This window comes from Geospiza fortis, unplaced genomic scaffold (genome assembly GCF_000277835.1).
Source record: "Geospiza fortis unplaced genomic scaffold, GeoFor_1.0 scaffold173, whole genome shotgun sequence".
Classification (NCBI taxonomy): Eukaryota; Metazoa; Chordata; class Aves; order Passeriformes; family Thraupidae; genus Geospiza; species Geospiza fortis.
In genome coordinates, this window is record NW_005054334.1 from 5,223,367 (window position 1) to 5,232,492 (window position 9,126).

Genomic DNA, 9,126 nt, shown 5'->3' on the forward strand with positions numbered 1-9,126 from the left:
ACACAACATGGAGGCGGCGGTGCCAGGGCTCTCCTGCCCCCGCAGCCCACCTGGCCGCGACCGCCAGCCCAGAGCCTCCCGGGCCATCAGAAGTGGCACTGCCAGCCCTTCGAGTCCCCACTGGCTTTGCATTTGGGAGTCCGGGATGTCCAGTTGCACTTCTGTGCTGGAGAGATAATTAAGCTTTTCTCAGATCATTCACGAGTTTTTGGGTTTGAGAGTGAGAGGGCAAGGAGGCTGGTGGATCGGGCAGCAGTAGAGCAAGGATGCAGTGCCTGTCAAATCATCACCCCCTTCATTTAAGCCCGTATGCCAGCAAAGGAAGCTCTATATGACATTACAGTTTCCTCCATCTGCCACTCAGAACATTTCACGTGAAAACGCAGTAGGGCTGGCAGTCTGCAAAGCTCTTAAGTGCTGGGTAGAGAAAGCTCAAGCAGCATTTAAAACTTGCTTTGCCAGGAACTTTACTGAGCAGATATGACACTTTCAATAACTGCCCTGTTTCCCCAGCTTTGTTTCCCAGATCCTCAGCAAGCCGTATTCTGAGAGTAGGCCTCTGCTCAGAGCTCATCCAAAAGGCAATGAACTGCTGAGAAGGACTGTGTTGTAAGCACAGCCAGTCGACAACTTCGCTGATGGCTCCTCCACAGGTGACTTGCTTTTTATGAAAAATAAATACAAACCACCACATCTCATACCATGCATTATCTGTCAAAAATAATTTGGAGGCTGGCTGAAATTCCATCTAGATAAGCCTAAAATGATGCCAGTAGTCTGGGGAAAACAACCAGAGCAGACAACAATTACATGTGCTTCTACCATTTGTCTTTCAAGTTAACAATTTGTGGGTGTTAGAGACTCCTCAGCTGCTGGTCAGGCAATCGTGCACCTGGAGCATATAGGAAAGACTTGCCTGCTCCTTTGTTCACTCATCTTGGAACTCAAGAGGCACTGGCTCCTTTCTGAGGCAAGTCTGCTGCTATGATCTACGCCTTGTCTCCTTCAGATGAGAATATTGCGATGCGCTTGGCATCATGTCCCTGAAATTGCAGCTGGAGCACGCAGGCGCTGCCTCGTTGCGAGCTCTCGCAGTACTGTATGCCCTGCTCTCCTGGCTGCCCGTTCACAGCGGGTGTTTCAGGCACGCTGCTTCGCTCACACGACGTGGAGGTCATCACTTCCTTCGCCTGGACAAGAGGCTCCGACAGCACATTCACCGTGACAAACCCGAGGTTGCTCTTGTCAGAAACAGCCTTAATCTTGTTGACTGCCACGGCATGCTAAGAGCTTGGTTAGAGCAGCATTCCCCCTGGGGATCCAGGACTGTGATAAAAGCTGTAATGGGGTGGGGGAACTCGATAAGATTTTTATAATTTGGTTTTCCATTATCTGTTTTCTGATTTTGAAGTGAAGCATCAATTGAGGTCAATCCTTTATGTAGATTTGTAAGGCAGGAGTGCTTGGAGCACTCTAACTAAAGCTAAACTTAAACTTACCTTAAAGTAAAACCCTTTGGTATCTAAAAAAACATGACAGCATGCCTTATCTAGATAAGCTTGTTATAACAAGGTATTTTTTACCTAATGTCTAAAATGAAGTTGCAGCATAAATAGCAGAAGTTTTGTAAAATGCTCAAAAATGCATATAAAAATACAAGGACAGCAACCATTCCCAAGTCAAATATTTCTCAAAGGACCAAAAATAAGTGAGTTCACAGAGTTAAATATCTGGATCTCTAGTCTGCTGCAGAGCAGCATTTCCCACCTCTGTTATGACTACTTTGTAGGTGTTACAAGAGAAATACAACAGGAGTTGCTTTTTAAAATATTTAAAAGCTTGAAAACTATATGGCTGATTTTGAAGGATGAACTGAAGTTTCAAAAGAGCTCATGCTATAAATGCAGGTAATTGTCACACCATCGTCAGCTGTTGCACTACAGTAGGCATCACTGGTAATACACAGGGTCAATTTAAGTGCAGAATGTAAGCAAAATTATCAAAACTATATTAGTTAAATATCACGCAAGGAGAGACGCCATATCCTTTGCAGCTTTCCAAGTGATATATCAGGCTTCAGTGTACAACCCCACTGAGCTTAATGGATAATTTAATTCTCTCAGAAACTAATTTTTGGCTGTCTGCAGACTCCAGATGAAAAACCACTGTCATTAGTACACCTTGTTCACATTGCCAAGTTCTCCTTTGCCACTGAACATTCCATTTTCTTTCCAAAAGGAAGAAACTCGACCTTCTGACTTGGCCATTCAGGGACATCTACCTACTTGACCACTGTCAGTTACAAAAAAAAATTGTTATATACAAAACATTCCTAGGACTAATGACGAAAGTAACCCCATCATGCTAGTAGGGCTACAATCCCCCACACACGATCAGGGTGGAAATCTAACATCCATGCAAGCCTTTCTACTTCAGGGAAAAGTCCTCAGTTGCATCTATACGCTCTCACCCTTCAATTCTGGAAAGAAGAAAAAACCCCAGGGATTTAAGGCCAAAAATGGTTACATAAACCAAACCAAACCAAAACAAAAACCCACCCAGAAACAATTTAAATTTTTTTTTAGAAACCCCACAACACATAAAGGATCAATTTTACAATCAACACAATGAACTAAGCAGGTTTGAATGTAAATTTCCAGCAAATACATTCCACCATCCAAGAGTAAGTTCTACAAATTCAGCAGATGTGCTACACCACAGTTATAAGAAAGATTGAAGTCTCTGCTTTTAGTGTAAGAAAATCAGCTCATCATAAAATGTACAGAGCCACCATGGTCCTACCACAACAGAAACTTTCCAAATCCTACCTACAACCTCCCTGAAATCCTCCCTGCCATCTCCTAATCAAAATGCTTTTGAGGATAGAGACACAAATAAGGCAGGGAAATGGCCTCAAGACTTGGCACCCTCCTCTATGATGAATGGGCAATTTTGAGCAAAATGAAGTCCCCTGAGTAGCCCTCTGGGTTAGTGCCACTGCTCCCACCAGTGCTGCTGTCATTACACACATGCAAGCAATGCTGCATCTTACTGCACATGAACGCTGCAATGGCTAAAGCAAACATTTTTTTCCCCTGTTATGCCTTAATGTAAGGCTTACCTTGCACTTCCCTTTCCCCCCCTCACAGATCCCAGCGAAAAATTGTCCTTCTGACCCCAAGGGGACTGACAAATGGAGATGGAGAGTCTCCTTCTGTCTTTGAGGTCACCACTTCTGATCTAGCTGTAATTCAGTAATTACTCAGTTCGTGTGGCTCTCCAGAAGCATACATTAGCAGCTTGGAGGGGGAACAGAAGGATGACACCATTCCTGACCTCAACCACCTCTCATCTTCACACACTCCCTGAGCTCACTCTGCCTGGAAGGGGGGAGGACAGTAAGTGATGCAGGGTGGGGGACTGAGAACAAATTTGCAGAAAACATAGCCTCGAAAGGCTCCAAGCACCCCAGTGTTTGTTAGAGCAAACATGATTTCTGAATGCAGCTGGTGGGGTCCTCTGAGAGATATCTTCTTTACAAAAGGTTTCACTGTTGATGCAGCACTAGGAAGGTGAAGCCTCCATGGAGTCAGGCACACAGATTTCTCACAGACATGGCCCCCATCCCCTCGAAGTATTACCCTTATCCTAATCTATTCCCCTGTTACACAATTTCATGTCATGCACAGGCTTACCACTGCACTTTCACAGCTTTCATCTAGAGGCTCTTAGATGCTATGGGAATGGGCATTAGTGACTACCTTGAAGATAGATAATACAAAACATGACAGCAAGACTGGGCACCTACAGGTCATGCAACTGGGGACTGAAACTTATATTCACGGTGGGACAGCTACATCTTTAAGCAAGTGTAAAGCAAGGGCAGCTCACCTGTTTCTCTTTCTCCAAGAAAGACATCAGCATGGCTACATTCATTAACATTTCCTACCTCTCCTCCTACCCAGCCCCAGGATTTCCCATACCTTCCTCCTATTTTTTTTACACTTAACTTCAGATAAAAAGTGTTACATCTGAACCTACACAAGGGAGAAGCAGTATCAGACATCTCCCAAGGAATTGCAGCAAGGACAGAGAGGGCTCTCCTCTCATTAATTCACTGATATTTAACTTTTCCCCTTAAGACTATAATAGGATCTGTGCTTGCTAGAAAATATTTTTGACAAGCACAGATTTTTCAGCCTAGTGATGGTCATGTCTTGGGTGCATAACTTGGAAGGTGCTCTCCTCCAGACATTGGGAATGTCTCCATAAGCAATAGTGTTAAGTCCTACAGCCCCTTCCTGCAACAGAACAACCGTATTAAAAGACTTTGGAGCATCTCAAAGGAAGGAAAATGATAAAGCAGCTGAAGGTAGGTAGTGTGAATCATAGCAGGAGAAAAATTAAAACACTGCAACACTTCTGCCTTTTCATCTTCCCATTACAAAGAGCTGATTCATGAAAATAAGATCTTTGTACCTTAAGACCTCCTCTGCTTCTTCTGCTTCTTCCTTTTGCTTCCTGCCAAAAAGCTGCTTCTGGCAGAATAGAATTAGTTGCTGTGAAAGTGATTGTGATGCTGCAGACAAAAGAATTTGAGTCCAGCAGAAAAAGCGAGAAACAACAGAAGCTGAACTTTTAAGGAAAAGCCAATCAAATTTCCATGCAGATGCCCAGAGTAATAAAGGTGGAAATTAAAACAGAAAGCCATACAAATGTGATTCTCCAGCAAGACTGTCTCCAGCAAGGCAGAAAAGTCCATCAATAAATCTTCATTATCTGAATAGCTAAGCATATCTAAATAAAAGTAGAAATTCAAATATTAGAACTTGTCTTTTCAAATTATCTTACAGAAAACCAACTCTGCCTTGCCTGAACATGTTTTACAGAAAGGTTTTTTTTCCTCTCTTACTTCTGCTAGCCCTTTACAGAGATTTCATTTGCTGGGGTGGCTTTTTCTGCCTACAGGGAAGTGGGAATTTCTGGGCTTAACAAGCACAAATTCCCATGATATATAGTTCCAAATTTTACAGGCAAGTAAGGTTTTGATTCTTACTTTGTTCCCTGTTGGCTTCCTCCCTGATGTATGCAATAGCTGTTGAATCTCAGATGTTCCAACAGGAGAGAAAAAAAAGGTCCCTGAAGGAACAGCTTTAGTTCTTCCAGTCACCTTGCTGCTACCACGCTCCAGAATTGCAGGCACATGAAACAGCACCTAAGAAGAGCTTGCAGCAGCAAGAGGCCAACGCAGAAAGCATCAGACTGGACCAAAACCAAGAGAGTCTTCTATATCCATCTGGTAAGAAGTCTGTACTTATATTGGGAAGTAGAAATCTAAGGGTCCACTAAAGATAGACATTGCAAGAAATCTGATTAACTTCTTGTCATAGAAATCAACTTCTGTGCCTTTTTTTTTGTTAGGTATAGTGATGTTCTCTGGTCCTGATTTGTCTGAGAGATTGGTTTATTGAAAATATATTTTAAATTTCCACCACAGTTTACTTACATATCTCCTCTTGCTAACAAAACGTGAGGGGAAAAAACCTACTTCAAACACAACCGCTTTAATTACTTTGTATCTCGAGACTCATTTAAGTTTATTCAATGCTCAAACACTCTAATTCTACATTTCAGAAGTTATTAATGTCTCATTTTAGTGGCCTGCATTACTTTAAAGTTGCACTCAAAACCAAATCAGGATAGGGCACATGAGAACATATAGAACTTACAACTTTGAATGCAACATATTCCACTGTTTATGAATGCTACTGACTCATTTGGGGATGGGGAAAAGTAGCATATTTTTATTCACATTACCGAGCCAAGTGATGAAACACTTTAAAAGCTATTAGGTAACAAACACAAAGACACAACTGTCCTCATTTAAGAAAATGAGTCTTTAATTTTTCAAGGCTGGACAAATCTGTCTTTAGAGAGTCCAAGCCATGTAAAAATCTTAAGTAAAATCTATGTAAAATCTCAAGTAACTTGGTTTTGTTTCAAAATTTGAGGAATTCATCCAGTTGCCTACTTAAGTTCAGGTTCAAACTAACAAAACCTCTGCTTACATATCATGGCTTTCATCATTCCTCTTGAAATTATCTTCTGCAGATGGGAATCCTGCTGGCACTCACATTTGTCCTGAGAGATGATTAGGACTGAAGGTCTCTCATTTAACTTCTGTAAATGTGCTGTGAGTAATTAGACCTAAACAAAATACTGTCAGTTCCATTAGGGCTGTGAAAATAAGGTCACCACTTCTTAGAACAGCCAAAGCAAGAACAGACACCTCAGCAAGCACAGTTCATGTCCACCTACCAACTCAGTAAGTCTCCACTAGTTTTAGCAAGTTTAGGAAATAGCCCAAACTTCCGAATAAGAAACAAGCTATCCCAGCACTGACACTTTCAATGAAAAGCAGCAGCAGCAGCATTAGGGTGGGGGGGGTGGGCTGCAGTACTCAAAGTCATCCCCTGACAGCCCTGGCTGAACCCAGGTTTAATGCTGAGACACTGGTTACACTGGTGGAGAGAAATCATTTCACCAGGGTGAAATTTCACATACCCTGGGGTATCCGCCCCCAGCTCAAGGATCCCCTCATCAGGGTCAAGCCATTCCACAGCAGGGAACATAATGTGAGAGAAGAAATGACTACTCTTCTCCAAAAGTAACAACTCTTGCAGTGTGATTCATTCCACAGGCTAAAGATCAAGGTGTCGGCTTACTCCTAATATTGATGAAAAAGGGCAGTCAGCCTATTTATAATCAGCGAGCATTATCTCTTCTCGGGAAACAGCAAGTCAGCAGCTAGCCTCAGGTGATAAGTAGGGGGTTTCCTTAACAGCCCTTTTCATTGGGACACAAGTTTAAAGAAAAGAACACGTAGAAAAGAAAGACGAAAAGCAGTTGTGGTTACAAGAAATGGAATATTTTAACAGAAACGGGGTGGGGGAACTAATTAACACTTTCAGCTCGTGCCCCTTCACCACTGCCTGGAAATTCTTTTCTGATACACACATTGCCTGCCTAGGGCTTTTTGAGAGACCCTTGCACATCCTCACTGATTACTTCCCCTACTCAGGGAGACAGACTGTCCTTTACCCTAAAAGCTTTTATCCTCTTGATGAGGTCTCTTACCCAGCTGGATCCTGCTTCCTTCTCCCACTGCAATCTCTGAGCCTGAGAGAAGACACCTGGGGACCTTCCACTTTGCTTAGGAAAGAGATTTAATCCTTTCATGTCCTAGCATGGGGCTGAAGTGATGCACATCTACCCCTGACCTGAACACCTACAGTCACAGTCCTGGGTGACGGATGTCCCCAGCTGAAGAGAAATCAAAGGAAAGGGTTTCTCCACTGTTTGCTGCTCTTTTAAAAGCAGGTGTAGATAAAGAACTGAGGAAAGGCCCATAGGGGATAATCTTGCCATACCCAGACAAAGTAATGAAGCTTAAAATCTCTTCTGTACCTAATCTTAGCCAAATCACATCCCCAATGTCCTCTGCCCTCAGTTTTGCAGGGTGTATTTCAGTTGTGGCCCCCCACCTCCCAGACTCACGCAGTGTCCAGTCCCACTTGGTCAGCCCCACTTCTGCTCTCCCTAGGGACAGAGGTCCAAAAGAGAATGCCTCAATGGTTCTTTTGACTTAATTCTCCAAGTGGCCTGTGGAAGGATTCTAGGTTTCATTTCCCAGGCAAGCTAGGTAGTGACTCAGACAAGCCAACACACAGTACTCTGCACAGACAATGATTTTTGTCTTCAAAGTGCTTTGCAAACTTATAGATCCTTACTTCCCCTCTGAGAGAAAAAAAGAAGGAAAAAAAATCCCTAAACATCACCATTGGGATGGAACAGTGATGCAAAAATGCCTAAAAGTTCTTTCATGTTGGAGCAGAGGCAGAGGAGAGGAGTCCTGTGGTGCAGCAGCACTTGGGGTTTGAGGTTGTTTGTGGCTTTTACACCAAAGACCTGGATTCGAATCCTGTTTCACATCACTCCAGTAGGACAGAGGCTCTTAAGCTGTGGCCAACAGGTCCCTTCCCCAAGGGCAGTGGAGCTGGGGCTCTGAGAAGCAGGTGGCAGCACATGGGTGTCTTCCAAGAATCCACTTGCCTGTTCAGACTGCAAAAGTGCTGCACAATTAATTATACATCTGTGCTACAAAAGATCAGCTCTATAACTGCAGGGGGTGCTATTCATCAGCCTTGAAACATATTGGCAGAGGACAGCCAGGGTCCAGTAGTTGAAATAAAAGAAATAAATAACTACAAAAGCAGGAGGTGCTCTGGGTCTTTAGGAGTGAAGTGCAGCAGCAGGACCCCAGTGACCCGGGAGCAGAGAGAAGCCTGGCCCTGCAGACAGTCGGGACGCGGTGCTTTTCACAGGAGCTTCAGGAATCAGAGCAGCAGAGAAGCCACCGGTCATCGGGGTGATCGGGGTGAGGTGCGTAGGCAGAGCGGTGGCAGCAAGGAGCCTGCCTGACACCTGCCCTTTTCATTTCTCAGCCCTCCCCTTTCATGGAGGCAACAAAACATCACATTCCCAGTAGTGAGAATCCAGTCCGAAGTGGCTTCACCAAAGGGCAAATTCAGAAGGACCCCCTTTCACTCATCCCTTTCTTTTGAAGCCCTCCTTTCCTGGAGCAGGCATTTAGCAAGTACAAATACACCACAACATTAGGCATCCTTCCACTGTCACTCTCCACTATCCTTCCTCCTCCAGACACGCACACTAACACAAAATGACGGCTTCCTCAACAGACTGAATGAGCAAAGCCCTCGCGCTGATCCTTAATTGTCTGTGCTTTACTCTCTTGCTCCAGTCATATTATATCACAAAACTCAAAGCAGCCCACCCACTGCCCCCGTCTTTGTCCAAAATCTCAAGTGAACAGTAAATTTGACACAGGGAAAAAAAAATTACCAAAGAAAGGAGGGGTGAGCTAACCCCCCACTTTTCTCCCCCCCCCCCATTTTCCTCCTCCCCTTTTTTTAATTTTTAGTTTTTAAAAATATTTTTACGTTGCTGTTTGCTGGTGCATCCACATTGCTATTGTGCAGCTGTCAATTAAAAAAACAAAAACAATCGCCAAACCCCCCCCCCCCCAAAACAAAAAAATAAAGAAAG

At 43.7% G+C, this 9,126-nt stretch overlaps 1 protein-coding gene across 3 annotated transcripts in view; it reads right to left on the bottom strand.

Moving 5' to 3' along the window:
- TCF20 (transcription factor 20) overlaps positions 1-9,126 on the bottom strand; it is a 118,507-nt gene that overhangs the window by 67,155 nt on the left and 42,226 nt on the right. The window lies entirely within an intron of this gene.